Here is a 26,319-nt window from a genome sequence, read left to right on the forward strand (position 1 = left end):
TTCCGTTTGGAACAGGTTGACTTAGTGAGGATGGCAGACCAGTCATGTCCAGCAGATGGTTAAACTGGCTTTGAAGCTTAGCAGAGCAGTCAGACAATAAAATTTATAATTTTGCCTAAGACATAATTATCCTGATAAAACATTAGCCTAGGAAAAGACCTTGGAAGTTATTAGTCCAACCTTTTCTGACACAAGAAAACTGAGGTCCATATAAAACTTTTTATTTCACAGGCCCCAGCCTAGTCAAGGTTATACAGCTAGTTAGGTTTGGTGACTAAGTTGGGTTTGCAAATTCAGCCTTTTCTTTGCCTAGCACCCTTAGGTAAACAATTGAGAGTACAAAGATTCTACTTAATTTGTCTAGCTCAAAGAAAGTACTATTGTCCAAGTATTAGAAAATCAAGCTTAAAAAAGCTCAATCTACTGAAGCAGCAATTTGATTAAAAAATCCTTTGTCCATAGGTAGGATTTCAAGATATATAATATAGTAGAATATGTTCAAGCTGTTAATTAAGCTAGATATGCTTCTGGTTTGATTTTACCTATAGGTCCTAATTACCCTGGACACTTTCCAATCCCAAACTGTGCTGCAATTTCAAACACAAGTGCCTTTTGGAATATTTTTACCACAAACCTTACAAGATTACAATGCAATTTAGAGGGTAAATCTATGACACAATTTGCTTCAAACCTATATTCAGTATAATCGACCTCATCACAGAAGAGGCATTCAGTTATCAGAAACATTAGAAAAACTTCATTAAGCAATATTAAAACTGTACCACCTCAGAGCTCAAATTAATGGTTTCAGGGTGTTAATACATTTTGAAAACCTGTAAATGAATTTTAAGCAAATTGGTTTGGGAGGCCAAGGTGGGTGGATTACATGATGTCAGGAGTTTGAGACCTGCCTGGCCAACATGGTGAAACCCCATCTCTACCAAAACTACAAAAAATTAGCTGGGCATGGTGGCGGGTGCCTGTAGTCCCAGCTACTCTGGAGGCTGAGGCAGGAGAATTGCTTGAACCCAGAGGCAGAGATTGCAGTTAGCCAAGATCATGCCATCGTACTCCAGCCTGGGCAATAAGAGTGAAACTCCACCTCAAACAAAAAAAAAAAAAGAAGAAGAAGAAGAAGAAAAATTTTAAGCCAGTTAGCCATAGCCACTCAAGGTTACAATAAAAGTAAATCCATTTAGATTTCTGCACTCCACAAAATAACACCTCAAATGTTCTACCTTAGACTTTCTCTACTTATAAATGCTATTTACTCACATACATATTCCTCACTAAATTTGAGTAATTAAAATTTTAAAGCCAAATTAATGCAAAAATATTAATTGCACTGAAGCCCAAGCACTTTTTCATGTATATAGTAAGTCTCTCTAACATAACTATTGAAGATTCCTTCATCATAAAGAAAAAGTACATCATATCCCCACTATCTGTCCTCCTTCAGAAATGTTTGAATGAATACAATATTTATTGCAAACAGAGAAAAAGGAGTCTTTTTTTTTAAATAAATGATGAATTCTTATTAAAATGTATGATATTTCTATCATGAACAGAATTATTTCTTTGGTAATGAAATCCTTTAAAGCTATAGTAACACTTTCAAAATAATATTAAATTTTACATTGAAAAGAATCCTGAAGTAGCAAGGGAGTTCCCAGTCTATTAATGACCCTATAGGAAGGGTGAAGGAAGTAAAGATTACTATCTCTTACTCTGAAATTTAAAAAATCACAGCCTGCAGACTTGAGGTAATAAGTAGCTAAACTCAGTAGCTTTGAATTCCTTTCTCAGTCTCACTGGTATGGTCTTGGATATAGCACTTTTAAATAGACAAAGGGAATCAAATATACTTATTGTTTCTCAGTGTGTACTGTTTTTTGGTATATAAAAGGGCATTTAAGTGCCCCATTTGTGAACTCCAGATATCCTGCAGTCAGTAAATAAATACCTTGAAAATGTATATCATTCAAAGAAATACATCAGTAGAGTCCAACAGAGAAAGGAAAACTTCCCTGTGCAAATCTGGGTGAGCCTGTCCTAAGGTGCTTACTTATCTTTTTTCTTTCTTTTGAGATGGAGTCTTGCTCTGTCACCCAGGCTGGAGTGTGGTGGCGCCATCTTGGCTCACTGCAGCCTCTGCCTTCCAGGTTCAAGTGATTCTCCTGCCTCAGCCTCCCGAGTAGCTGGGATTACAGGCATGCACCACCATACCCAGCTAATTTTTTTTTTTTGTATTTTTAGTAGACACGGGGTTTCACCATGTTGACCAGGCTGGTCTTGAACTCCTGACCTCAGGCGATCTGCCCATCTTGGCCTCCCAAAATGTTGGGAATACCAGCTATGCTACCACGCCTGGCCCTAATGTGCCTACTTTTGATAGAATTTTTTTCCTCATTATAACCAATAACAAATAGCTAGCATTTATCAGGGACTTAATGTAGAGCAGACCCTGTGCTAAACACCCTACATACAAGATCACCTTCAGAACTCTCAGTCACCCTAGGGAGACACCGTCAATTGTCATCCTTGCTTTACAAATGAGAACTGAGACTCACCCAACTAGTAAATAATAGAGCTGAGACTATAACCCAACCACTGGACTCCAAAGCCCATGAGTGAAACCACTGTGTTCATCATGGGTCTTTGGGAAATAATAGAAAAGCAGTTAGTAGGGCAAACCCATCTTCCAAAGAAACTAAGGCAGGAAAATAGGGTCTGGAGGCAGGGAACATAAGGCAAATTCACACTTCAGCTGTAACAGGAAATATCATCTCCATAGGGCCTAGACTGTAAATGACTTTGTAACTTTACTTCATCCTCTCCATTTACATAGGGTGTACCTGAAGTAACCAATGGAATCCTCTAGGTATTTAAACTCCCAAAAATTCTGTAACTGGGCCTTTGAGCCTCTATGCTCAGGGTCGCTCCCACACTGTGGAGTGTACTTTCATTTTCAATAAAACCCTTCATTCCTTCCTTGCTTTGTTTGTGCATTTTGTCCAATTCTTTGTTCAAGACGCCAAGAACCTGGACACCCTCCACCATTAATAAAACCAGCTTTCATTTTGGTATGTCTCCTTCTAGTCTTGTATCCATATAATTTTTGTTCCACGTTTTCTTCACTTTTTAATTTTTTTAGACAGAGTTTCGCTCTTGTTGCCCAGGCTGGAGTGCAGTGACGTGATCTTGGCTCACTGCAACCTCCGCCTCCTGGGTTCAAGTGATTCTCCTATCTCAGACTCCTCGCCATCACACCCCACTAATTTTTTGTATTTTTAGTAGAGATGGGTTTTCACCATGTTGGTCGGGTTGGTCTCAAACTCCTGACCTCAGGTGATTCACCTGCCTTGGCCTGCCAAAGTGCTAGGATTACAGATGTAAGCCACTGCACCTGGCCTTTCTTCACTTCCTATTAAGTTATTAGAAATTCTACACAAACATCAGTTTTCATGGCCATATACTGGTACAGTGAGTGGATCTACTTCATTATACTTAATGCCACATTTATTTGGAAACTTATGTTATTTTCAGACTTTTGCTATTATTCATAATACTTTTATAGCTGTCTGTCAATTAAACATTTTGTTAATTTGAGATTATTATCTTTTTTTAATTTTTATTTTCTTAGAATCATTAAAATGGAAATACCAGGTCAAAGAAAAGTTACATTTAGGCCACATTGTCAAATTTCTCTCCAAAAAGGCTGTATCCATCTGTACGACTATCACTAATGTATAGTGCCTATTTCGCCTCACCCATACCAGCATTGAATATTATACTTTAAAAGCATAAATTTCCCAATTCAATATGTGAAAAATGATATTTGTATTAGTATTTCTTTTACTGGATTATATGTAAAATTGAATTTTTTATATGCTTGCCAATAAGTTTCATTTCACCTTTTTACTAATTTTCTAAGATGGAATTTCCAGTTTCCTAAGGAAGTTAGACCTTTCTCCATTTCTAATATATGTGTTTAATGCTACAAATTTCCCTCTAAGCACTGCTTTTGCTGTGTCCTATGAATTTTGATAAGTTGTACTTTTATTTACATTTAATTCAAAATATTTAAAATTTTGTCCTGAGAGTTCTTCTTTGGCTCATGGGTTATTTAGAAATATGTTGTTTATTTGCAGATATTTGGGGATTCTCCAGTTATCTTTTCTGAGATCATATTTTGTATAATTTCTATTCTTCTAAATGTATTAAAGTATGTTTAATGGCCCAGCATATGGCCTATCGTGGTGTATATTTCATGTGAATTTGAAAAGAATGTGTAATTCAGCTGTTATTGAAGTATTTGATAAATGTCCACTAGGTCAAATTGACTGATCTGTTCAGATCATCTATAGCTTTACTATTTTCACACTTTTCAAATGATAGTCACTGTTAGCAACTAGTAAACAACAGAAGAGAAAAGTAAATAGAAAACTAATTACAGTTTTAGTGTATATTGTAGGAAACAGACTGCTATGCATGCTTTCCATGAAGTTTTTGGTTTGTATCTATTACCTCTTTCCACAATGAAGAGGATGTAAGAGAGGAAAAGCAGGGTAAGAGGGTGGGCCAGAAACACAGAAGAAATTGTTTAAAGGACACACCAAACACATCACTAGTCTGAGATTTTTTCCATATTTTATATAATGCTTTCATGCCTATTGAGAAAATAAATGCTTGTTGATGAAGATCTTAATCTTTATCAGCGTTCTTTGGAATTCTTGGTTTTTAACACAAAAGTTATAGTATAACTCTTTTAAAAGGCATCTAAATAATCTTATGTTTTGAACTGGCTCTCTTTTCACTGAAAAATACCAAAAACTCATGGTTATAGAGTTGGAAGGGTAACTGTAGTACAGAAAGTTTGGCCAATTACATAGTGTTACAGTTTTAAGAGCTGCTTCCAAAGCAATCAGACTATTCGGAAAAACTTTTTCATAACAAATGTGTTCTTCCTTTAAAATGTAAACAATGAGCCAATCTTAGAAGCAAACATTGACCACAGAGTCATATCAAGTCTGTTGTTATAAGTACTTTAGTTTTAACAATGCAAAAACGTGAAGGATAGGTTTACTTTTTAACTCCAATCCTGTTCAAAGATCACTTATTGGCCTCTGAAGGAACAGGTGGCATGCCTGTTATAGTTTAACAGGTAGCCTCTGGGTGAGGTATAGTAGTTCAGATACCTTTGGATGCTTTGGATGCTCTCATGTGTGGCAGTATGCACTTGCTAAAACATTCTCCTCTCTGGGTCTGGAAGCCTAAAGTCTATATCCATATTAGGCACTGGGCAGGTATTCCAGACTTCTCTTCTGAGTCATGGATGAAAAATGCCATCTTGCAACTGACACAGCAATTCCTTTGCCAAGAAATCATCACATCCTTAGTTTCTTATGTTGATGTAAATATTCAAGTTCTTGATAATTAAGATAGATTTTCTATTTGCAACAAATATCTGAGTATTCATCCTTTTGAAAACAAAATTTACAGGGAATATTTTTTCTATCAAAGGCACCATTAATTATACTAGGCTCTCCAAAGAACTCCAGAATCACCTCAAATACCAGCAACTCAATTCTATTCCACTATTCAGATCTGTTGGGTTGGGTTGAATCGGAATTGTATTACACTTACAGTTAATTTAAGGAGTATTTACATCTTTAGGGAATTCAGTTTACATTTTTATGAACACGTTATATTCTCCATGTATTTAGGTCCTCTTTAAGACATTTCAACAAAGTTGCCTAATTTTCTTCAGAAAAATCTTGCCAATCATTTATTAGACTTATTCCTGTACATATTTTTGATTATTTTTATAGATGATATATTTTTAAAATGTAATATTTCTTAATCTTTGCTGTATGGGTATGTAATTGCTTTTTGTATATTGATCTTATATCCAGCAACCTTACTAAATTCCTAATTCTAATAATCTGTAGTCTCTTACGCCTAACTCCATGTTTCCATATAAACAAACATATTGTGTATATTTATGGACCAATTATTTATTCTTTCCAATCTTTATAATTTTTATTTGTTTTTCTTTTCTAATTACACTGGCTAGAATATGTAGTACATTTTGAATAGTCACAATATTGGAGGACTGGTGATTTCCTTTATTATCTTTGTGAGGCAAACAATGTGCTTAAAAATGTTTGTTTTTCAGCTGGCACTAGATGTTTTGCACCAAGAGAATTCAAGCTATGTAATCTGTACTATTGCTAGAGTCATTTATTTTCTTAAATATTTTCTCCTATGTTTACCTTCTCTACTAGTTGATTTGCCCTTTACACACTCTAAGTCCAAGTTTTACATTTGTTCTCATTTCTAATGGTGTACTTTTGTGAAACTGAATATTGATTGTAGAATCTCCTACTGAGAACATTTTTCTCTTTTCATTCAAATTATTATACTTCTTAATATTTATGGCTTCCAGAAAGAATTAAATTTAAAAATAAAATTTACCTTCAAAGACAATGAGATGACCATGGATCTACCAAATGCTTTCATGAAATGTTCTTTACTTTTTCCTACAATATTCTCAGTGCTTCCAAATATGCAGGCTGCTCTGCTGCACAACGTTAGGAATGTCATTCATATCACTGTGTGAGTAGCACGCCCTGGGATTCTGCAGTGTGCAATCTTCAAGGCTGACTGTGGTAGCCTTGCCTATGCATTTCACTTTTCTGTCTAATTAGGACTGGGGTCTCTCTCAAGCAATTAATGATAATCTACTAACGCCTAACTCCAGAAGCAACTCTAAATATGTTTCAAAAAAATTTCTACTTTTGACTGCAAGCAGAAAAAATATCATGTCAGGGAGATACATTATGATAATACAGCTTTAATAGGCAACCTCATTCTATGCCAAATCAGTGTTGATACAATATTTGTTTGTTTAGTATTATGTAATTAAGTAAATTGTCACTTCTCTTTCTATAAATACAGTTAGGATGAGGTTAAAAAAATGGGAAAAGAGGGGAGGAATTCATTTTGGAGAAAGAATCAACATAAAAGTAATATAATTACAACTCTCATTAGTAGTAATAATAATACTTGTGATGAGATGATAATGGCAAGGTAGTAATGATCATCATGATCATCACCATCATAATGATGCTGATATGCCCATGAATCCTAGTTGTTTGGCTTAGCTACAAGTTTAAGTTGCATTATAGTTTAGTTTCTGCCATAAAAATTTCTTCAAAGCAGAGAGGGAGAGGATTTCATAACATAGCTTCTGCTTTCTCACTAAGAAATGACACATGCCGAACTTACAGTGACACAAGATTATCAATTATATTATAACTTTTTAAACTTTCATCCCAGGTACAAGCAAGGTCAAAAATTAATTTTATCCGATTGAAACCAGAAGCTTTCTTTAGAAAGGCAGGTCTTTAGTTATATACTAAAAAGGGCAAAGACTATAGCCAGTTCATTTTTTAGGGGCGTATCTAGAGTTTTAAGTTACATATATATAATATACATTGTAGGTAATATGGAGAGACTATAGATAGATAGATAGATAGATAGATAGATAGATAGATAGATAGATAGATAGACAGACAGACACCTATATATAGTATATGTATTTTTGGAATATCTTATTCATTCAGTATTGGATAACACAGGTTTAGACCTCACAGGGGGTAATACCACAAGGGGAATAATGTGTGCAAAGTGCAGAGTAAGTGCATGTAAATAGCTTGCACTAGCAGAAAAAAGCACTGCATGGAGCCAAAAGAGGAATATAAATCAATCGCGATCCTGGTAGAATAAAGTTGAGATGCTCTGCCATATTTGCAAGTAACGATGCTAGTGAAAGAGCTAAACAGAAGGCAAAAATAGAGACCACAGGTTATAAGAAAAAAGTTATGCACAGTCAAGAGTTGGAAAGCAACTTAACTTAAAAAAAAATAAAAACCATTTACTGTGGCAGTATATAAGGCATACTAGGCTTACTGCTAATACGAAGTATCCAGGGACATTTGTCTCTCTATCACTGTGCCAGGCACAGGGTAAGTTTTCAATAAATATTTGTCCACAAGGGAGGAAGAGCGATCAGTTAGATACTATGTGGCCTACTTAAAAATACCACACTTCGCCAACGTCACATGTGGTTCAAGAAAATCTGTTTCTGAGTTGTTTTTGTGGGTGTGGTTCACAGACAACTTTGGTGACACATCAGGAAAGATGGCAAGCAGAATGAGAACTAGTGCTACAAAAAATGATCTCACTGTAACAGCATGGGTGGGCCTGGGAGTCAGTTCTCATGCAAGCCCATTAGTTCTAGAAAGTTCTCATATGACTAAGAAAAAGTTGACAGGAATCAGACAGATTTCATCATTAAGCAAACAGAAAACATCAAGTAAGTAAGGGAAAATGTCGAATGAGGTTAGGAGGAAACATTTTTAGATACTTTTATAGCCTCCTGCCCTTTCATTCCCTTTCTCAATCAGCTCTCTTCCTATCCCACCCCATGACCTTCTCCTTCCCTTACCCCAGGAACACTAACAAAGCAGGGATGTTTCTGTATAACCCATTCAAGAAACTGCACAAGATCACCTAAGAAGAGGCTGCTATAGTCTGAATCTTTGTGTTCCTCCAAAATTCATGTGTAGAAACCTAACCCCCAAGGTGATGATATTAGGAGGTGGAAGGTGATCAAGTCACCTCATGAATGGGATTAGTGCCCTTAGTGCTGGAGAAAGCCTGTTTGCCCTGTTCACACCCTTCTGCCATGGGAGGATTCCTTGAGAGGTGTGATTTTTGAAGCAGAGAGGGGACACTCACCAGACATCTAATCTGCTGCTGCCTTGATGGTGGACTTTCCAGTCTCCAGAACTATGAGGAATAAATTTCTGTTGTTTATAAATTACCTAGTCTAAGGTATTTTGTTACAGCAGCAGGAACAGGAACCTCTGCTTCTAAGACAGAGGCAGAGCCAGGATTTGAAAAGCCAGGCGGAGCTCCTGGTCATTATTATTATACTAAACCAGATCATGCAGTAGTAACATTGCAGGCAGAAAGCAAAATGCCTTCAAAGCCATTTTCTTAAAATTCTGTCATGAAGCAGCAATTATCCTTCAACTCAGTTTTTTCTTTCTTTTTTTTTCTTTTTGAGACAGAGTCTTGCTCTGTCACCCAAGCTGGAGTGCAGTGGCACAATCTTGGCTTACTGCAAACTCTGCCTCCTGGGTTCAAGCGATTCTCCTGCCTCAGCCTCCTGAGTAGCTGGGTCTACAGGCACAGGCCACCACACCCGGCTAATTTTTGTATTTTCAGTAGAGATGGGGTTTCACCACATTGACCAGGCTGGTCTCGAACTCCTGACCTCGTGATCCGCCTGCCTTGGCCTCCCAAAGTGCTGGGATTACAGGCGTAAGCCACCGCGCCCAGCCTCAACTCAGTCTTAAACCAAAGGTTGCAACTTTCCTTACCAGAAAAAGCCACCTAAAAGTTTTTAAATCAGCCACAAATAAAAAACAAGAAAACAACCAAGATTCCGAAATCTCCAGTAATGAAGAATAGAGGAGGGAGAGGGCAGGGTGAACATGTTACTCCCACTTAGCCTCATTCATAAAATGGGAGTAATAATAACACATATCTTAGAAGATTGTGATAGGATTAAATACATTAATTAAAGCACTCAGAATAATGCTTGACACATCATAAGCATTTAATAAAAGTTAATTATTATTTATCTTTTTCCTACCAGGTGCAGTGGAGCTTTTTTTCTTTTTTGCTAATTAGCCTATAGTAAATTGCAATGTGTCTTTAGTTCCTGAAGCCTAAGGATGTGATGTCCAGCAATGTACTCATATTTTTAAAAATTCTATACAACTCATTTGGGTAATTCCATGTTGTGAGAGTAATAATGTAATAATACTAACCCACCATAACTTGTTATTTTAACCAGACATTTTTAATTGCTCTAACCAAAGTGAATTAAAAGATTACTGATCATGCTGCAAAAGCAGAATGGTGAAATGATTAGGAGCCTAGACGCTCATGTTCTAACTCTAGGTTAGAATCCCACTCACTAGCAGAGTGACTTTGGGCAAATTATCTACCTTCTTTATGTCTCAGTTTCCTCATCTGTAAATTGGGATACTACGAGTATTTCTCTTAGAGATTTGTTAAGAGGACTATATTAGTCTGTTCTCACACTACTATAAAGAACTACCTGAGACTAGGTAATTAATGAAGAAAAGAGGTTTAATTGACTCAGAGTTCCACAGACATAACAGGAAGTATGACTGGGGGGCCTCAGAAATCTCACAATCATGGTGGAAGGCAAATGGGAACACTGACCTTCTTCTCAGGGCAGCAGGGGAGAGAGAGAGAGTGGGGAGAACCACCACACACTTTTAAACCATCAGATCTCATGAGAACTCACCCACTATCATAAGAACAGCATGGGAGAGTCCGCCCCCATGATCCAATCACCTCCCACACCAGGTCCCTCCCTAGACACATGGGGATCACCATTCGAGATGAGATTTGGGTGGGGACACAGAGTCAAACCATATCAAGGACTAAATGAGTCATCATTGCACATAAAGTTCTAGGAATAGTGTCTTGCACATAATATGTACTTATATGAGTTGTTTCTTTTATACTTTTTCCATATAGTTAAGAAAATATATTTTGCCAGTTGATTTTTACAAGTTTATTAGTAAAATGTTCATAGAGAAACATTTACATTTCCTTACTCTAAATGTCCAAAATATGTTTAATACTTATTTAACTTTATTTAACATGGTCTAATATTATTTAACTATAATATTTAACATGGTTGAAATTAAAGGGTTTATGTCAGCCTAATTTTAATATATTGTAGTTATTGCTTTAATTGTAATATATTGTAGTATGTTGTAATCGTAATATATTGTAGTTATTGCTAATTGTAATATACTGTAGTTATTGCTTTAATTTTATTTTAATCTTTAGATGTTTAGTTAAGGTCACTGCCTTTCATTGTCCCAGCCGATTTCTTTTCTCAAAATCCATACATAGGCTTAAATTATAATGTTTATATAATTTACTCGTAAAATCCTTCACTACCAAAGTAAACTATTAGGCTATAACAAATATGATACACACTTAGACTATTTTTTATCTTTATATACAGACACTGCTAAACATCATAAATCATAGAGCTTAAAGATTTTTTTTAAATACATGGATATATTTTTAATTTTTATGCTTAGCTACCACTATGAAGTATTGAAATTAACAACAGCCTCAAATCAAGCAGTGAAAAATGCTAGTGAATCATCACATTTTATTGCTGCTTAATTTTTAGGCTTCTGGTGTGAATTAGCTGCGAGATACAGCAATTTAAAGGATAATGACTAAACTCCTATTTCCTGCTTAATTTTCTTTTAAAGAAAAGTATTGGACTTAAGAAAATTATTACTCAGACATTCTTTAAATGAAGAAAACCGGGGAATTAGAATTCTCTTAACAAGTGCATCTTCTAGAGCAGCAGTCCCCAATCTTTTTAGCAGCAGGGACTGGTTTCATGGAAGACAATTTTTCCATGGACGGGGTCGGTGTGGGGATGGTTTTGGGATAAAACTGTTCCACCTCAGATCATCAGGCATTAGATTCTCATAGAGAGCCTGCAGCCTAGCTCCCTTGAATGTGCAGTTCACAACAGGGTTCGAACTCCTATGAGAATCTATTGCTGCCTGCTGATCTGACAGGAGGCGGAGCTCTTGTGGTAATGCTGGCCTGCCACTCACCTCTTGCTATGCAGGCTGGTTCCTAACAGGCCATGGACCAGGAGTTGGGGACCCCTGTCTAGAGCAAAGAATTTCAGATGAAGAAATAAGTGACTAAAATGAAAGCACTTTTATAAGTTTAGAAATGATGGCTCTATATAGATCTACACAAGAAGAAAAAAAATCAATCAAATAGTATCTGTGTCACATTGATGTATCTTGTTGAATCTTCTAGTCCCATCCCAATGTTTAGCATCATAAACACACATGCAGGCCAGGTGCAGGTGGCATTAGGGCAGCACTGCAGTGACAACAGCACCTTGGGAAGTACTGTAAGCAGAGAATATTTGTGCTTGGGTCACTCCCAGGAAAGTTGCAGAGAGATAATAGAAAAAAAGCTAAAACTACAAAGGCATTTTTAAAAAAAGGTTAACTTATTATTATTATTTTTAAATTTTACTTTAAGTTCTGCGATACATGTGTGGAATGTGCAGGTTTGTTACACAGGTATGTATGTGCCATGGTGGTTTGCTGCACCCATCAACCTGTCATCTAGGTTTTAAGCCCCGCATGCATTGGGTATTTATCCTAATGCACTCCCTCCCCTTGCCCCCCATCCCCCGATAGGCCCTGGTGTGTGATGTTTAAAATGATTAACTTATAAAGAAACCAAAGCAATCAGCTTTCATATTTATAATTATAGAAAACATTAAACCCACATTGCTAAGGGTGTAGTTAAGACTTTCTTCATCTTCAGCTATGTCCTTTTAGGGAACTGAACATTTTCTAATTTTTTATACAAAATTTAAAAACTCTCCTTATTTAAAATTGATTGACTACCCAAAAACGTGTCTTTCTTTGCTTCCATTCCATGATTTATAAAGAATTAGCTTTAGTACTCTTTTTAGAGTGTAGGTTGAAAAGGCATCTTATTTTCCATCTCGGAGTAATTTTTAAACCACATCAATTATTTTTCATGTGCAGCTGTTTTTATCCACAAATTATTGCTTTAGGCATTTTTACTTTACCACACATTTCAGAAGAGAAGGAATGAAGGGGAACCAGCTAATCTACAAATGTTTCACCTACAATAGATCAAGACAAAAAAAGGGGGGAAGAATATGACCCAAAACTTCTTCAGAAATAAGAACTGCTTATTAATAGTCTAAACCAGGGGTGTCCAATCTTTTGGCTTTCCTGGGCCACATTGGAAGAAGAAGAATTGTCTTGGGGATAACCAACACTAACGAAAGCTGATGAGCTAAAAAAAAAAAAAAAAAAAAATCTCATAATGTTTTAAGAAAGTTTATAAATTTGTATCAGATTGTAAGCCTCTTGAGAACAATCTTGGGCTTTATTTATGTTTCCCAGCACATAAGTAAACATTCTCCAACAAAATGTAAAAATGGTAGGGGAAAAAGTAAATTGGGAATCAACTCTTTAGCGATAATTAAATGCAAGGAAAGTAGATTATATATCCAGCGTTTACCAAGCTTGGTAAATAAAGCACAAGATTGTTCTCAAGAGATGTACAATCTGATCTGGCATGTAATAATTTGCACATAAAGCAATGAGAGACTACTATAAGGCGATAAAACATGCTAGAGACTGGGAGACCCAGAAAAAGAAAAAAAGGCTGGATGGCGACTATGATAAGGTTTGGATATGCTAAAAAGGGGCAAGAAAGACATTCTCTAAAGGCATACATGAAGGTTTAAAATGAATAAAGGGCTGGGCATGATGGCTCACACCTGTAATCTCAGCACTTTGGGAGACAGAGAGGGAGGATCGCTTAAGCTCAGGAGTTGGAGACTCACCTGGGTGACATACTGAGACCTCGTCTCTACTAAAGATAACAAAAATTAGCCAGGCATGGTGGCACAAACCTATAGTTCCAGCTACTCAGGAGGCTAAGGTGGGAGGATCACTTGAGCCCAGGAGACTGAGGCTATAGTGAACTATGATTATGCCATTACACTCCAGAAGGAGTGGAATATCTTTTCTGTTTGCTAAAATTATACTGCTTTGGATTCACCCATTTATTTCTATTGTGTTTTCTAAGAAGGAAAAAAGGCTACAAGATGTTGAGATGGTCACCTGTCAATGAAAAGGAGATATAATTTGGCCCGGAAAGAAAGTCTATTGATCCAAAGAGCAGCTTAGACACAGAGCTGTATTCAGTATTACCCAGGTCTCATGCTATCTACCACCAGCAGTCCTCACTGAACTTACCCCCAAGCTGAGTAATTCTAAACTTTAGAAAATGCTAACAATTTTTAAAGTGTCAAGAAATGATGGTAAAATGAACACTTACATTTTGTATATGATGTGAACATATACAAACAAAATATTTTACTATAGAACCATAAATTGATGGAATGATCAAATGAGATTATAGAATCATGACTACAGAAATAGAAATACAAAGTCGGGGCCGGGCGCGGTGGCTCAAGCCTGTAATCCCAGCACTTTGGGAGGCCGAGACGGGCGGATCACGAGGTCAGGAGATCGAGACCATCCTGGCGAACACGGTGAAACCCCGTCTCTACTAAAAAATACAAAAAACTAGCCGGGCGAGGTGGCGGGCGCCTGTGGTCCCAGCTACTCGGGAGGCTGAGGCAGGAGAATGGCGTAAGCCCGGGAGGCGGAGCTTGCAGTGAGCCGAGATCGCGCCACTGCACTCCAGCCTGGGCGACAGAGCGAGACTCCGTCTCAAAAAAAAAAAAAAAAAAAAAAAGAAATACAAAGTCGGGAGCAGTGGCTCATGTCTGTAATCCCAGCACTTTGGGAGACCATGGTGGGCAAATCACGAGTTCAAGAGATCAAGACCATCCTGGCCAACATGGTGAAACACCATCTGTACTAAAAATACAAAAATTAGCTGGGTGTGGTGGCACGCGCCTGTAGTCCCAGCTACTCGGGAGGTTGAGGCAGGAGAATCAGTTGAACCTGGGAGGCGGAGCTTGCAGTGAGCTGAGATCGTGCCACTGCACTCCAGCCTGGTGACAGAGTGAGACTCCGTCTCAAAAAACAAAAACAAAAACAAACAAACAAACAAATCAAGTCTATTGATTAAGCCTACTCATGTAGGATGATATCTTCCAGAGAAAAAGATGGTCATTAAATCAAGTACTTGTTATAATAGTCAAATGATGTCAAGTTCTAAAGTCAGAGAGAAATTGTTAAATCAATAACTGAAAATTTACAGATTTTATTGAATAAATGGTAAAGTATTTAGTTGTGAAAATATAAATTTTTCTCCAGAGAGTTAAAATGCCTGAGTACTGACCCTCCTTTGTTTATAATTGACAATATCTCTAGGATGTTTTCTTGAAGAAAATTATCAGTATCAACATTTTAACTCTGGAGAAAAATGTATATATAATAATAATTTTCTTTAAGAAAACATGCTAGGGTTTTTGTCAGTTACAAAGAAGGGTTAGCACTCAGGCTCTTTACCTTAAGGAAACAACTCTGAATGTAAAGCTCTTTATGACTCTGATAAAGGGTGTTTTTCTGCATCTCCTAGAAAGAGGTGTGGAAGTTTTTCGTGGTTGGTTGAAGAATTAGAATCCAAGTTAGATTCTGTTCTCTTAAAGCAGGATCCATTTTCTGCATGTAATTTCACAATGGGTGCTATGACCAGCTAAGCCTATAAATGATCACTGCACCAAATCAGGACTCTGATATACTACTGCTTTACTTTATCATGGTCTAGTACATATAGCAAAGTTGCATAATAGAAGAAAAACAAACTCTGGTTTTACCATTCTCATGGCATTAACATAATCTCCAGTGAGTAAAATGATACTTCTTAAAAATTGGCCCAATTTATCTACTGTAAATATAGCCTATAACATACTTTCAGTAACAGGGTGATCATGATAAAGAAGAATGCTGGCCAGGTGTGGTGGCTCACACCTGTAATCCCAACACTTTGGGGGACTGAGGCAGGAGGATTGCTTAAACCCAGGAGTTTGAGAACAGCCTTGGCAACATAGCAAGACACCATCAATACAAAAAATTTCAAAAATTAGTTGAGCGGCTGGGCGTGGTGGCTCACACCTGTAATCCCAGCACTTTTGGAGGCCAAGGCAGGCAGATCACCTGAGGTCAGGAGTTCAAGACCAGCCTGGCCAACATGGTGAAACCCTGTCTCTACTAAAAATACAAAAATTAGCTGGGTGTGGTGGCAGCATCTGTAGTCCCAGCTATTCGGGAGGCTGAGGCAGGAGAATTGCTTGAACCCGGGAGGCGGAAGTTGCAGTGAGCCAAGATCATGCCACTGTACACCAGCTTGGGCAACAGAGTGAGACTCTGTCTGAAAAAGAAAGAAAAAAATAGCTGAGCATGGTGACGCATTCCTATAGTCCTTCCTACTTCAGGGTCTGAAGTAAGAGGATCGCTGAGCCCAGGAGGTCAAGGTTGCAGTAGCCATGATCACACCACTACCCTCTATAATGAAATGGAGTTTCATTAAAAAAAAAAAAAAAAAAAAAAAGTAGAAGAACCCTCTTTGTCATTGAACACCTGTTTTTGAAATCTTGATATGTGGTTAATAGACCTGAGTGTCCCTGGAAAGAGAGGGGTCCCTGGAAAGAGGTCTCTTTTTTCTTTTGAGACAGTCTGACTCTGTTGCCCAGGTTGGAGTGCAGTGGTGCAATCATGGCTCACTGCAGCCTCAACCTCCCAGGCTCAAGCAATCCTCCCACTTCAGCCTCCCAAGTAGCTGGGACCATAGGCAGTGCCACCATGCCTGGCTAATTTTCTAAAACGTTTTTGTAGAGGCAGGGTCTCACTATGTTGCACAGGCTGGTCTCAAACTCCTGGGCTCAACAGATCCTCCTGCCTTGGCCTCCCAAAGTGCTGGGATTACAGGTGTGAGCCATTGTGCCCAGCCTAAGAAGTCTTTTTAATAAGGAAAGACTCTGGAACAAAGAAGATAAAGGAGTTTCAAGCTTATTTGATTTAGAGTATCTTTACACAACGTAGTGAAATTTCATTAGTTTGTATTCATACAATGAACTAATTTCACCTAGTTTGGGCTATTCTGTAATATTTATGATGCAAGAAAATCAGTAACAAAATTATAAACTAGTTCTTTCCGGTTAGAAGTTGTAAAATGAAAACAGTTGAACAATCATTCAGGCACTAGAAAATATATTATGTGGAGCAACTCCTAGGATTTGGTTTGCTCCCCAAGGAAAAACAAGCTTCCAAATAAATATTTTAGCAAACAAATCTATTACTTTTTTTTTCTTAATTATTCTTAGAAAAAATGTATATAAAAACACTTTGATTGTTATCCATAAGTCAAATATTTCCAGAGTAGACATTGCCCACGTTTGGTTAATTACCTGAATTTACAGGGTTAGTTTCCATTCCATTCATTTGTATGGTCACGTCATTTAGTTCACGTGATATGTGCCAGCCTCAGCTGAAATTCTGGTTATTGGCAGAGTTTAAGAAAGCTTGGGAAAGGCACTTGGGCAAGTGCTTTTATCCATTCTGGTCAAGGGGTCCTGACCTGGAGTTCATGCATGAGCTTTTAGGAGGTCTGCAAATCTGCAAAAATTGCATGTAACAATTTTATATGTCTTTATATGTTTAACAAAAATTTTTTTTTTGAGACAGGGTCTCACTCTGTCACCGAGGCTGGGGTACAGTGGTGTGATCTCGGCTCACTGCAACCTCCGCCTCCCAGGTTCAAGCAATTCTCCTGCCTCAGCCTCCTGAGTAGATGGGATTACAAGCACGTGCCACCAAGCCCAGCTAATTTTTGTATTGTTTTGGTAACAACAAGGTTTCACTGTGTTGGCCTGTCTGGTCTCAAACTCCTGTCCTCAAGTGATCCACCAACCGTGGCCCCCAAAGGGCTGGGATTACAGGTGTGAGCCACTGCGCCTGGCTGATTTTTATATGTTTAGATGAAAATTTCCAGAGAGTTCATGATTTTCATGATTATCAAAGGTGCCTTTCCTTCTAAAAAGTTTCAATTATTGATTTAAGGAGTTCTTATTTGTCAGTCCTTATTGGAGAGGCAATGCTCCAATGAACTGAGATACAACTTTGGGTTGGAAGATCTGAAATGGTGTCTTCTCTCCACTGACCACAAGCTGGGCTTTGAAATTAGAGTCATAAGCTTTCCCTTGCAAATCCCTGTGAGGTCTGCTTTCAACCGCTCGCTGCCGTTCGAAGGAAAAATTGTTCCAAATGTAATTATATACATGTTGGGGATAGTAAACATTTCTTCTGTGAAAGTCTCTTGTATCCTTTGTCTATTTGGTTAACAATACTTTTGCAACCCTGTTATATGCAGTAGGTGCCAAGGATAAAAGGATAAACCCAAATACACATGTCCTTTGTCTTCTTTCTCTGGATATATAGCAGAGAACATTTTCATTTTTCCTAATTCTCTGTATCTACTGGAGAAAGAAAATGATAAAACATACCCAAGTTTACTTAATTTCAACCAGAAACTCTCAAATTAAATGCATGAAGTAAAGTGACATCTAGTGTTGGTTAAGTGGCAGTGAAATATGTGTCAGGACAAGGTATACTTTAACTTTCTTTGAACAGACTGTTAAACTTGGCTTTGTTAAGTTGCCAACTCCTGAAAGCATAGTTTTGCTTTTAAAAATATTTTAGAGTAGTTCTGAAATAATCTGAATTTAAATGTCAATAACATTGTTTTCATTTTGTCAAAATAAAATACTTAACGCATACAGAAAAGTCTAGAGAATGAAATAAGTTATGTATCTACCACTCAACTCTGTCAAATCTTAACGTTTTGCTTTACTTACATCAGATATTTTAAACATAAAACGTAGTAGACACGTTTGATGCCTTATTAACTATTTCTGATTTCATGTCCATCTTTTTCTCTTTAGAAGTAGTCAATATTTGGTTTATTATCTCTGTGACTGTTTTTGTATTTTTATTACATATTGTGTACACATAAAATGTATAATATTGTACATATTTTACAGCTGACATAAGGGATACCATATGGTATAAATATTTCTGCAACTTACTTTTTCTTGAGATTTTGTGATATTGGTCATCTAGTCATTTACTGTAACTGCTGTATGTTAGCATTCCATTGAATGAATTATACAACAATTTATTTAATTTACAGCTGATGGCCGGGCGCGGTGGCTCAAGCCTGTAATCCCAGCACTTTGGGAGGCCGAGATGGGCGGATCACGAGGTCAGGAGATCGAGACCATCCTGGCGAACACAGTGAAACCCCGTCTCTACTAAGAAATGCAAAAAATAGCCGGGCGAGATGGCGGGCGCCTGTAGTCCCAGCTACTCGGGAGGCTGAGGCCGGAGAATGGCGTGAACCCGGGAGGCGGAGCTTGCAGTGAGCTGAGATCCGGCCACTGCACTCCAGCCTGGGCTACAGAGCGAGACTCCGTCTCAAAAAAAAAAAAAAAAAAAAAAAAAAAATTTACAGCTGATGGACATTCAGACTGTTTTCAGTCTTTTGCTCTTATAAACCATGCTACAGTGAACACTCTTATACCTGACCCATTGTGCACACATTTGCGAGTTTCTCCAGCCTGCACAAGTGTATACTTTCAAAACATCTATAGCTATTGAGCATTTGCTCTCCAAGATGGTTGTATTTTACACCCTCAGTACAAGTGTAAGAAAATTTCTGTGGCTTCACATTCTCGCCAGTGCTTGGTATTGGCAGGCTTTTTAATTTCTGACAATCTGCTTGATATAAAATGTTATCTCATTGTGGTTTCAATTTGCATTTCTCTGACAAGTGGTAAAACTGAGCTTTTTTAAAAAATATGTTTTTACTACTGAAGTTTCTTCTATGAATTGCCTATTCCTATCCTATGCCGACTGGATTGCTGGCATTTTCCTTAAAGTACTTGCTTTATGGGCTTGATATATTGCAAATATTGTTTCTCAGTTTATGGCTTGGCTGTTCCCTGTGTTCATGGAATCTTTTCATTTTAAAGCAATGGACTTTGGCCGGGTGCGGTGGCTCATGCCTGTAATCCCAGCAATTTGGAAAGCCAAGGCGGGTGGATCACCTGAGGTCAGAAGTTTGAGACCAGACTGGCCAAAGTGGTGAAACCCCGTCTCTACTAAAAATACAAAAATTAGCTGGGTGTAGTGGTGTGTGCCTGTAATCCCAGCTACCCAGGAGGCTGAGGCAGGAGGATTGCTGGAACCCAAGAGGCAGAGGCTGCAGTGAGCCAAGATTGTGCCACTGCACTCTAGCCTGGGCGACACAGCAAGACTTTGTCTCAAAAAAAATAAAAATAAAAATAAATAATAATCAACTTTATGAATCTTTCCATTTTTATTGCTTGTTTTAAAATCTTTTTTTTTTTTTTTTTGAGACAGAGTCTCATTCACTCTGTCGCCCAGCCTGGAGTGCAGTGGTACAATCTTGGCTCACTGCAACCTCTGCCTCCAGGGTTCAAGCGATTCTCCTACCTCAGCCTCCTGAGTAGCTGGGATTACAGGCATCTATCAAGACGCCCAGCTCATTTTTGTATTTTTAGTAGATATGGTGTTTCACAATGTTGGCCAGGTTGGTCTCGAACGCCAGACCTCAAGTGATCTACCTGTGTAGGCCTCCCAAAGTGCTGGGATTACAGGCGTGAGATACTGCAGCTAGCCTTGAAATCTTTATTAAGCTTTTCTCCTTTATTTTCTCTTAAAATGTTTAAAGTTTTTTTCCCCCTTATTTAGGTTTCTAAATTATAAACTTTTCTGTATTGTGTGAGGTAGAAAATTCGATTCCTTTTGAATAGTGGATAATTATTGTCCTAGCGTTATTTATTGAAGAAACCATCCTTTCCTAATTGTTCATTTTAGCTCATCACCAAAGTCACTTACAAAATTAATTTTGGGCCAGGCACAGTGGCTCACACCTGTAATTCCAATATTTTCGAGGCTGAGGAGGAGGATTGCTTGAGGCCAGGAGTTCGAGACTAGCCTTGAAAACAAAGTGAGACTCCATCTCTACAAAAAAAATTTCTAAAATTAGCCCAGCACAGTGGTGTGTCTGCCATTCAGTTATTTGGGAGGCTGGGGCAGAAGGATCGCTTGAGCCCAGGAGTTTTAGGCCACAGTGAGCTTTGATGGCACCCTGCACTCAAGCCTGAGTGACAGATCTTTAAAAAAGAAAAAAATAATAATTTTGTAAAATTTGTCTTGCATAGCACTACCTGGCTCCTGAGGTTCCCTCAGTTAAGTCAGGTGTGTATACTGACTTCCACCTATGGGTTTATTCCTACTCACACGCTGAGCCTGTTTTGCTATCTGGTGCCTGAGAAATATTGGTCAACATCAGGACCATTTTTCCTAGTGTTTCCAGACTCCATTCCTGCTTTCTGGCCATTTGTTTTTTCTTGGGGTCCAATCCTTGTTGTTTGCGCTCCTATTCTAGGTTCTGAGCTAGGATGGCCAACCATTCTGGTTTTCCCAGAACCGAACTACCTGGTTTCCCCAAATGCAAGACTTTATGTGCTAAAACTGTGACTGTCCCTGGCAAACTTGGCCTGGATGGTTGGTCACTTTAGATGTATCCCGCGGTTTTCACTTCCTCCCGTGTTGACCTCTTGTGCTATCTCTGTGCTCACAAATTGTATTTACCTTGAACTTGTATTCATTGAGTGCCTATGATGTCAGAGGCTGTATGAAGCATTTTCATGTCATATCTCATTCAACAGTTAGACAGCTCTGCATGATTTCCTTTTACAGATGAGGAGGTTTTCATGTAGTTGGCCAGGATCACAAAATTAGTGACACAAAAGAATGAAACGCTGCCGGGCACAGTGGCTCATGCCTATAATCCCAGCACTTTGGGAGGCCGAGGTGGGTGGATCACGAGGTCAGGAGATCCAAACCATCCTGGCTAACACGGTGAAACCCCGTCTCTACTAAAAATACAAAAAATTAGCTGGGCATGGTGGCGGGCGCCTGTATTCCCAGCTACTCGGGAGGCTGAGGCAGGAGAATAGCGTGAACCCGAGAGGCGGAGCTTGCAGTGAGCCAAGATCGCGCCACTGCACTCTAGCCTGGGTGACAGAGCAAGACTCAGTCTCAAAAGAAAAAAAAAAAAGAATGAAACCCAAGCCTCCTGACTACACATTTTTTTATTTCCACCAAACTTGTCATCTTCCTGGCCCGAGTTGCATACTTGGAGCCTCCACTCTGTACTAACTGAATTTCTGGGTGAACTCCATTATGCCTTGCCTAACCTCTTGCTGTCCTTCATATATCTTTTTTTTTTTTTTTTTTTTTTTTTTTGAGACAAGGTCTGGTTCTATCTATCGCCCAGGCTGGAGTGCAATGGCACAATCTCAGCTCACTGCAACCTCTGTACCCCTCTATCTACAAGGCTCAAGCTATCCTCCCGCCTCAACCTCCCAAGTTACTGGAACTATAGGCATAAGCCACAATGTCCAGCTAATTTTTGTATTTTTTGTAGAGATGGTGTTTTACCATATTGCCCAGGCTGGTCTCAAACTCCTAGGCTCAAGTGATCCACCCCTCAGCCTCCCAAAGTGCTGAGATTATAGGCGTGAGCCACCACACCCAGCCTATCCTTCACACATCTTTAACCTAATACGATAGTACTTGAAGTCAACATCTTCTATTATAAAGCATAAATGACAAGTCATTTGTTATGCAATGGTATAAATATCTCCAATGTTTCATTAGGATAAGCGCTAAGAAGAAAGATAAGCATGGATATAGTAGCACGGCACATCACACTGCCACATCAGATTGCATCCCTCCAGTTAACATGTCATGGCATGCAATGTGGAATCTTTGCATTTTAATGTATTCATTTCATCAATATTTCCTTTTTGGTAGTTTATTTAAGAAATCCTTCATTACGTTATTCTCCTTCAATTTCTCCAAATACCTAATTTAATTAATTTGTAGATTATGAATATAAAATATTATTTGTGGAATATTAGTTTCCCAAATATTAACAGAAATTAGGTGTGTATGTGGGATGGGAGGTGGGCCAATTAGTTTGGGAAACTAATATCTTTATTATAGAACTTCTCAGTCTCTATTTTGCTAATTTGCAGTGTGACTCTCCTACAGAGAGATACAGTGTGTAGCATTTTTCAAATGCTATGAATTTTTCAAATGACCATGACACCTTTTTCTTTTGTTGCATTGGTTTTGTTTCATAATTTCCCATGTGCCTTGGAACATCCCCTGGGAAATGGTGTTTTCATCTGTAACAGCACAATACCCTCCAGAGGGCAGCAGATTCCCTTGGCATATGGCCAATCATCTATTCATTGAACAGATTGATGAGGGACCTGGAGCATGTTATATTATTATTCCAGTCAGGGATATAAAATTTCTAGTTTCTGTAACAGAGATAGGCATTAAAATTTAGCTCAAGGCTGATAATAAAATAAATTATTGGCACTGAGATATAATACAAAAAAAAAAAATCCAATCATGTCTCTGATGGATTGCAATGGTATACATTGTACTGTAAAGTCTAGATCATGTCTTCTATTTTTCCTCTTAGCCTCAATCAAACAACAAATATTAGCTGAGTGCTCCATAAGGAATAAGATGAACTATTACCATTAGTTCATTTCTCAAGGAACCTACTAAGAGATCAGAGAGATAATTAAATAAGGCAACACATTAGTTCATTGGATTTCATTGGCTGCAAATCAGAATCATTGGGGGGCACTTTTAAATAATAATAATGCTCAAAACTCACCCAAGAACGTTAAATTTGAATCTTTGTGTTTGGTTCCAGGCATGAGACTTTTTTTTTTTAAATTATACTTTAAGTTCTAGGGTACGTGTATACATGTGCCATGTTGGTTTGTTGCACCCATTAACTCATCATTTACATTAGGTATTTCTCCTAATGCTATCCCTCCCCCAACCCCCACCTCCCGACAGACACCGGTGTGTGATGTTCCCCTTCCTGTCTCCAAGTGATCTCATTGTTCAATTCCCACCTATGAGTGAGAACATACGGTGTTTGGTTTTCTGTCCTTGTGACAGTTTGCTCAGAATGGTGGTTTCCAGCTTCATCCATGTCCCTACAAAGGACATGAACTCATCCTTTTTCATGGCTGCATAGTTTTCCATGGTGTATATGTGCCACATTTTCTTAATCCAGTCTGTCATTGATGGACATTTGGGTTGGTTCCAAGTCTTTGACATTGTGAATAGTGCTGCAATGAACATACGTGTGCATGTGTCTTTATAGTAGCATGATTTATAATCCTTTGGATATATACCCAATAATGGGATCGCTGGGTCAAATGGTATTTCTAGTTCTATATCCTTGAGGAATCGCCACACTGTCTTCCACAATGGTTGAACTAGTTTACACTCCCACCAACAGTGTAAAAGTGTTCCTATTTCTCCACATCCTCTCCAGCACCTGTTGTTTCCTGACTTTTTAATGATCGCCATTCTGACTGGTGTGAGATGGTATCTCATTGTGGTTTTGATTTGCATTTCTCTGGTGGCCAGTGATGATGAGCATTTTTTCATGTGTCTGTTGGCTGCATAAATGTCTTCTTTTGAGAAGTGTCTTTTCCATATCCTTCCAGGCATGAGAGTTTAAAAACATGTTTTCAGGTGATTCTAATGAGTGGCCAGAGTTGAGACTATTGCGTTAAGAGGATAAAAAAGTATTTTTGGAAAGAGGTTTCTGACCTTTTCAAGCAGGTGGAGGAATTTAGAATTCTTTTCCGGGGGAGAATGTTTCAAATGTAGAAGAGCACAAAAAAGACAATAGTCATTCTTACATCCTCTGTCCAAAGTTAAATTTTGTTAACATCTTTATTCTTTCTTAGCCATCAGAATTGCAAACAACAAAATCATACAAAATCCACACCTTATAGTTCCTAAACTTAACTTTAGAAAACATTTCCTAGGAGAGCAAAAGACATCATTTTTTTAATCTCCAAAAATGCTTTATAGCTCACCCTAGTTAACAAATAGTCTGGCATATTCCAAATAGATCCACTGGGCCATGGACCTCATCTAACAAAGATGAATTCTGTTCATTTGCTCTGTGAATAGAGCTAAGGGGCTTATTTGTGCAAAGACTGACTGATGAGATGGAAGAAGAGAGAGCAAGACAGCAAGAAAATATTAGTGAATATATATCTTCCAATTGCAAAGAGATATGGAGCAAGCACCTGCCTAGATGGAGGGAATGAGAACTGTAGGCTATAGTTATGGATGGGAGGTTTTCTTTATGCAAAATTAACTAGCTTATAGTGGGAAGTGAGTGGATGGAAACGTGTCTCATTAACATCATGTTCGAACTTACCATAAGCTGAGTGAGGGTCAATAACCTGACAGGATGGCTGTTTTTAGGGCATCATAGGACTGAAGATGACTTCCTGACAACAGTTAAAAATCTTTGAACCAGAAGACAATTTTGAAAACAAAATACAAGCAGAAATATGTCCTCTGACAGCAGATAGGTATTTTAAGCAATGGATCTGATCTGTATTTTGCAAAAGGCTCTAGAAATTAAACCAAAAATGCTTCATTAGGTCTAATGAAGTATAGCTTGAATGATCCAGAGGAAGATATTATTGTCATCCCTATTTAACAGATGAAGTATCTAAAATCAGAGAAACTGACTGATTTTCCCTAGACTACAAGCTAATAAGTAGCCAACTGGGATTTGAAAACAGACACACTGATTGGGTCCATAGTCTGTGTGCTTAACCACTGCATGGTACTGCTCATAACTTACAGAAAAATAATTCACATTGCAATACAGAAAACCTATATATTTACACATTACATTTATTACCCATTCTAAAAATTTGGGATATTACTAGTAATCAATGATGTCTATAATTTTAGTTGATACATATGCTTATACAGACATGATATCAATTATTATAATCAACACACAATTGGTATATAAAACAATGGTGCATCTTTGAAACAGTAAAATAAATCTCATAGGCACTTGCACTTGTTCTTTCTCTTAGGGAAATGTTTGTGAACTCAGAAACCCTTTTCTTTTCTAGGAAAAGTGATGAATTAATTACAAATTTCTGCAAATGGAAGTTCACTCATTTATTTGGCCACCAAATATTTTTTGAGTTTGGAGATCAAAGTAGTAGAGTCTCAACTCTGAAGAGTCAGACAGACCTGGGTGGAATCCTGGCCACACCATTTTCAAGCTATGTAACCTTGAAGAAATTCTGTAATCTCTCTAAACCTCAACAAAATGAAAGTGCTCACTGTCTTATATAGGTTTATTGTGACGATTTAATGCAATAATTCATTTAAGGGATAATACGTGTTTGGTATATTAAAAATGCCATCTATTAGTATCGTTATTTAAAAACTTGTTAAATATCCCCATTTTGTTACAGTGTTCTAAGGTTTGTTAACAACCTTAGAACAATGAAATAAGGATATAATTTTGCCCTCATAAACTTATATCCTCATAGGAAAAGACACAATTATTATTGTGTTCATGTGGTGATCACCAGGCAAGTCACTTAAGAGTTTGAAGACAAATAAAATGCCTTATCTAATGGTTAAAATCTTATTAAAGAAAATCTCT

General features: G+C 37.9%; 1 long non-coding RNA gene across 1 annotated transcript; it reads left to right on the forward strand.

Annotated features, from left to right (window-relative positions):
• The first annotated feature begins 5,234 nt into the window (after positions 1-5,234).
• LOC112635289 lies at positions 5,235-26,000 on the forward strand. The gene is made up of 2 exons (XR_003121894.1): positions 5,235-5,413; positions 25,775-26,000. It is a non-coding gene; the product is annotated as an uncharacterized LOC112635289 (long non-coding RNA).
• Positions 26,001-26,319: the final 319 nt, after the last annotated feature.

The sequence above is a fragment of the Theropithecus gelada genome, chromosome 11 (assembly GCF_003255815.1).
Source record: "Theropithecus gelada isolate Dixy chromosome 11, Tgel_1.0, whole genome shotgun sequence".
Taxonomy (NCBI): domain Eukaryota; kingdom Metazoa; phylum Chordata; class Mammalia; order Primates; family Cercopithecidae; genus Theropithecus; species Theropithecus gelada.